This window comes from Zootoca vivipara, chromosome 7 (genome assembly GCF_965207765.1).
Source record: "Zootoca vivipara chromosome 7, rZooViv2.hap1.1, whole genome shotgun sequence".
Taxonomy (NCBI): domain Eukaryota; kingdom Metazoa; phylum Chordata; class Lepidosauria; order Squamata; family Lacertidae; genus Zootoca; species Zootoca vivipara.
Window position 1 is genome coordinate 25,893,100 of NC_142590.1, and position 6,413 is coordinate 25,899,512.

At 42.5% G+C, this 6,413-nt stretch overlaps 1 long non-coding RNA gene across 1 annotated transcript in view; it reads left to right on the forward strand.

Annotated features, from left to right (window-relative positions):
* Positions 1-6,413, forward strand: part of LOC148685010 (uncharacterized) — a 38,115-nt gene that overhangs the window by 28,087 nt on the left and 3,615 nt on the right. Inside the window, exon 3 of the long non-coding RNA XR_015950971.1 lies at positions 2,323-2,382. This is a non-coding gene — a long non-coding RNA (uncharacterized LOC148685010). The remainder of the gene's footprint in view (positions 1-2,322; positions 2,383-6,413) is intronic.

Here is a 6,413-nt window from a genome sequence, read left to right on the forward strand (position 1 = left end):
AGGGGACAAAAAGAAAAACAACAATAACCATAAAAACCATAAAAACATCAGACACTGCAAATACAATAAACCACGGTCACGTCTCCTAGAAATTATTAGTTACATACGATAGAATAGCAGGGGGTTCTCAGGTAGGATGTGCCAGCTTAAATGTCCGAGTCTCCTTTGCAATTGACCACTATTTTGTCTAGTTCTTTTCTCCTGGTCTTCTTGGCTGCCAACACATATAGTGCTACTTTATAAGTTACGAAGTCACCAGTATCACTCAGCAGCCATTTCACCCTTTCCACCCTGTTCGAGTGTATTCCATTCGTAATGTTTAATAGATTACTGTGTTTTATTTTTCTGGAAGCCGCCCAGAGTGGCTGGGGAAGCCCAGTCAGATGGGCGTGGTATAAATAAAAAATTATTATTATTATTACTATTATTATTACTATTATTATTATTATTATTATTAGCAGGTGTTTTATAAATCAATCTCTTGGTTCTATATATAGCAGGCATTGCAATAGGTAGTGGTACAGATCCTCTATGCAAGGTTGCCCACACAGACAAAGTCTCTCCCTGTACTGTACTTTGCCGTACTGACCATCCACCACCGCCAAGGGCATTGATTGGAATCGTAATTCTGTAAAAGTGATTCTTAGCATGTCAGATAACTAGCTCAGATGTGCTCCATTTTGATAACTGGGAACCATGGTGAACTTTTAGTAGAGGCAATCATGGTTAAATCCCTTTCTGCGTCGGACCTGAAGAGACAATCTCTCTTCCTGATCATCTGCCGATCTTGTAATTGATATTGGGTCAAGAGGCATTGCATGCCATCCTTCCAACATTTGGTCTGTTCCTGTTCTGTGTGGGACATAGTGGGGAATCTCTCCTCTGAGAGAGATTGGAGTCTTTTCACATAGTTTAGACACAGATAGTCAGTTCTAGCCCGTATTGTTGTCATGTCCGCTTCCATGCGGAGAAGAGCAGCTGGGGTCCCATTGGGAGCGAGAGCACTTTCCTGAGGAATTTGTTCTGCACTATTTCTAAGGCTTTGTTAGCATTTGGTTCCATGCCCCATATCGCTACTCCATAGAGCATCCGGGAGACCACTTTACTGGCAAAGATTTTCAACACAGGTTCTAGTAACTGGCCACCCACCATAAAATAGAATTTCATTAATGCCCCACAAGCTTTCTGCGCTTTGAGTTTCGCAGCCTCAATATGCCCCTTCCATGATAGTGTCTCAGTGAAAAGAACTCCCAGATACCTAAAGGAGCATATCTGCTCAAGATTCTGCTGGTCCATTTCCCATTTGAAGCTGGGGCTACGCTTCCCAAAATTTTGGTCTTGGAGTAATTCACGATAAGCTCTTCCCACTTGCGATACGAGCTGAAAGCTGTGAGCAGATTATTAAGACCTAGTTGGAAGAATGATAGGAGGACCACATCATCGGCATACAGCAGACAGGATATCTTCCTATTACTAATTGCTGGAGCGGGGGATTGTGCCTGTGTTAGATGTGGCACCAAGTCATAAAAGTTGAAAAGTGTGGCAGCCAATATACAGCCTTACAGTCTTAAATGATTCCAACAGACTTCCCCTCAACTTGTGCTTTGGTGTCACAATACAATTCACAAATTAATAGTAAAAGTTGTGGGTCTATATTAGCATTTGAGAGTTTTTTCCACAGTCTATTACGGTTGATTGAGTCAAAAGCAGCAGATAGGTCAATGAAGGCAGCAAACAGGTTACATTTGTTTTGATGAGTATATTTGTTGATGATATGAGCTCTGAACCCTGCTTGTTCCTCATGTAAGGTGTTGTTTTCTCTTAGCCAGTCTGTTCACTTGGTGAGCAGATGACGGGCATAGAGTTTGGAGGGGATATCCAGCAGGCTAATGGGGCGATAATTTTGAGGGAGACCATGAACACCTGACTTGTCCTCTTATGGCACCCACCTGAGAGGTGCTGGAACTGAGTTCTGGGCGGGGGGGGGGGAGCCCTGCTAACATAGCGTTTAGAAGAGGGAGGTGGAACATTTTTTAGACCAAGCAGGTTCCACACAAACCCGGAAGTGAGTGTTCCAGTTTGTGAATGTTTTTCGGAAACCGAATGTCCGGAAAAATCCTGTAGCCAATCAGAAGCCGCGCCTTGGTTTTTGAACCATTTCGGGAGTTGAACAGACTCCCAGAATGGATTAAATTCAAGAACAAAGGTACCACTGTATAGTAATTGTCACTTAGAAACATGAAAAGGCCTATACTGTAAATAGTAAATCTGGGTTCCCTGGTATGGTTTTACCAATGGCCTATTGTCTTCTTTTTCTTCAAGGGCCATAGAGCTGTGCTTAGAATAAAGCAAGAAGCCATCAGCAACAGCAGCCCACATGAGGTTTGAACTACTATTATGGCTTCCAAGAAAGAGTAAATGCCTGAACTGTGTTGGAGAGGTCAGAGTACAGGAAAGATTTATCAACTGAGCAAACACCCACATAAATTAGTGTGCGGTTTTGCCAAAGCTTTTGGTTTAACTGTAAATATTTCCTTGTAACCAGCAGGCTGAGGGGTCAGGCTGGAGGTATTCGTGGATGCAGTATTTTCAAGTTTCAGGGGACTTTCACTTATTCCCAACATACAGTTGGAAGAAGAAAAAGGGGGTGGGGGTGAAAGGTTTCCCCAGCATGTTTACTTGCAAATGAAACTATTGACCTGTTGCTCAAATTAGAGAATTAGAGCTCGTCCACACTTTGCTTGTCCTGCACCTGGAAAGCTATTTAAATAATGGAATAAGCCACTTGCACAGAAATAAGGATGAAACCCTTTTGGCCTAAGCCATTGATCACATTCAGGGAAGTGCTGCCAGGATTGCAACAGTACATCCAGTGGGTCTTATTCCCAGGTATATGGGGTTAGTATTACATCCTTTGGCACAATTCTGACTCCCTTCCCTGCCTGCAGGGCTTTACAGACAGAGGGCTTGAGCAGAAGGGGAGGCCAATCTGTTTGTGATCACTATTCGTGATCGTTTTGCCTTCTCCAGATTTAGGTCTGGACCCAATAATCTCACATGTAATACTGGCAAAGACTTGCTCCTTCCCTGCCCTCAGAATGCTCTGCTTTGGAGCTTTCCAGGGCAAGGAACATGGACTGGACTCAGAGGCCTCCTTATCATCATATTAATCATCTGTAATTACGTAGTTCAGAACAGCCTCTGACACGCCAGTAGTTCAGGTACCAAGTGAGCAGAGTTTCAAGTCCAACTTCACACAGCACAGTATTTCTTCAATATGTACCTGGTCACAATATGTGCAGTTGGAAAAATGAGGGACTAAACACATTAGGTGTGCGTGTTGATTAACTACTTAAATGTCAGGCAACATCAGGGGCATCAAATTATATAAAGGACCAAGGGCTTATCCAGGCTTCCATTTTGTGCCACGATTTGTAGGCACGGATCTGAGTGGTCCCCCCCCCCCTTTTTGTCTTGCTGCTTTGCCCAGGAAAACCCACTATTTACCACTGAATTGGAACAAACATCAATCGAGTTTTCCACAAAAATGGACGTTTGTTCCATTTCAGTGGTAAACAGCAGATTTTCCCAGGGAAAGCGGTGGCACAAATGAACAAAATGCTTGGACCAGTGCCTGGAAATCACAGCACAAACAGAAGTGTGGATTATGAATGTGATATCTTCCAGACTTCCTTCTCCTTGCCTTCTTTAAAATGTATCCTATTTGGCTAGCTCAGTCGGTAGAGCATGAGGCATTGAGTGAAAGATTCTTGCATTGCAGGGGGTGGACTAGATGACTCTCTTGGTCCCTTCCAATTCTACAATTCTATTATGTATATCCTTCCTTATAGCAAGATATACAGTAGCTACATGAATAGACCTATATGGGCTGCATGCTGAGCCTCATGAGGACATTTATTAAGCTATCAAAAAATGAAAGAAAAACCCCAGACCCCACGAAAGAGTCCTGGGAGATACCTTCAAAGTTTAATAAAACATTCACTTCATTGGGCTGCTGTACAGATCTAAAGATTGATGTAGATGTTCAGTTGGGCTCACACCAAATTATTGTGCAAAATTAAGTCACATACATTTGAGAAGTTTCAGTTTCACAGAAAATACACACCCTGACACTTTGCAGCCAGTTCTTACAAGAAAGTTTTGCATGATGAATACTTCAAACATACCAGAGCAATAAAGTCAGGAGCAACACAGTTCCTTGCTCTCATAATGATCTTGTGGTCCACACCTCTCCATATTATTGTACCCTCAAAAGAGGCGTTGACCTTCACACACAGATGCACTCCATCTTCAGCATATCAGTTTGTCTGGAGGACCAAATATACATGTGACACAATAAAACAGAAGTGAGCAAACAGGTGGTGTCTGCAGGAGTGCCTAAATGATGTGTTGTTGCCCATGCATTACCATGATAAGATTTGCAAAATCTGTATATGATGCATAGATACTGGATTTTCACTTAAGCAATGCCATTAAGTCAAAGATCACATAAGAAAAGGGTGAGCAGAGCATAGGTTAAAATCTCTGCCATGGCTGGTCTTGGGCTCACCACTTATATCTCAGCCTTTGTATTCCTCACCTGTAAAATATGACTATTCAAGTTACCTTTATCGAATGACCATTAAAAGCAATTTTCCAGTATCTGGTTGAAAGTATGGGGCAATGGTTAAGTCCACCAGTCACTTACTTCTGATCAGCTGATTTACAAATAGATCCCAGTACTTGCGGTTGAAGAATAATAATCTACTGTATTTTGACACAAATATTTACCGTATTGCCCCAAATATAAGCCGCACCTGCAAATAAGCTGCACCTTTAAAATTCCGGGGGGGGGGGGGGAGAGAATACCTGAATATAAGCCACTCCCTTAAAATTGGGTTACAGGCTGAAAATTGCTGCAAATGATAGAATTGTAACTGAGCCAATTTAAGCCTTTGATCTTGCAAGCCCACAAAAGTCACCATACAATCACTAAAATAACAAATTGCTATTCATTTGCTACAATTCTGCAGGCACTCACACCCATAAATGGCAAACGAACAGTCTCAAGCTCGGAAATCAGCAATAAAACATTTTTTGGGTTCGTTTTACCAAATGTCTGTTTCAGCAGGGATATCGGCAGCAGCAATTTTTGTAAGGTTGTGAATTTAAGCCATACTTTAACTTTTCACAGTCGGAATTTGGAAAAAATATATATTATATTCAGGCCAATATGGCAATTAAAAACAACAACAACCAGGAATATAGAATCATAGAATCATAGAGTTGGAAGAGACCACAAGGGCCATCCAGTCCAACCCCCTGCCAAGCAGGAAACACCATCAAAGCATTCTTGACATATGCCTTTCAAGCCTCTGCTTAAAGACCTCCAAAGAAGGAGACTCCACCACACTCATTGGCAGCAAATTCCACTGTCAAACAGCTCTTACTGTCAGGAAGTTCTTCCTAATGTTTAGGTGGAATCTTCTTTCTTGTAGTTTGAATCCATTGCTCCGTGTCCGCTTCTCTGGAGCAGCAGAAAACAACATTTCTCCCTCCTCTATATGACATCCTTTTACATGTATATATTTGAACATGGCTATCATATCACCCCTTAACCTTCTCTTCTCCAGGCTAAACATACCTAGCTCCCTAAGCCGTTCCTCATAAGGCATCGTTTCCAGGCCTTTGACCATTTTGGTTGCCCTCTTCTGGACACGTTCCAGCTTGTCAGTATTCTTCTTGAACTGTGATGCCCAGAACTGGACACAGTACTCCAGGTGAGGTCTGACCAGAGCAGAATACAGTGGTACTATTACTTCCCTTGATCTCGACGCTATACTCCTATTGATGCAGCCCAGAATTGCATTGGCTTTTTTAGCTGCTGCATCACACTGTTGACTTATGTCAAGTTTGTGGTCTACCAAGACTCCTAGATCCCTTTTCACATGTACTGCTCTCAAACCAGGTGTCTCCCATCCTGTATTCGTGCCTTTTGTTTTTTTGCCCAAGAGTAGTACTTTACATTTCTCCTTGTTAAAATTCATCTTGTTTGCTTTGGCCCAGTTGTCTAATCTGTTAAGGTCATTTTGAAGTGTGATCCTGTCCTCTGGGGTATTAGCCACCCCTCCCAATTTGGTGTCATCTGCAAACTTGCTCAGGATGCCCTGACATTGCACTGATGGAATGAGTTAGTCAGGTTCTGTTATGACTCAGTCTGGGGACTTTAAAGTTCACTAGTTAGTGAACTTTAAAAGATAGGCTTGATGTGTGTGTGTGTGTGCGCGCGCGTGCGTGCAAAGGAATCAGCCCGGGGCCTTTCTCTGCAAAGATGCCAGGATAAACAATCGAACCACAACCTGGGTTCTTCCTTTGCAAAGGAAGATAGATGAACAGATAACCAGTGCAAAAAG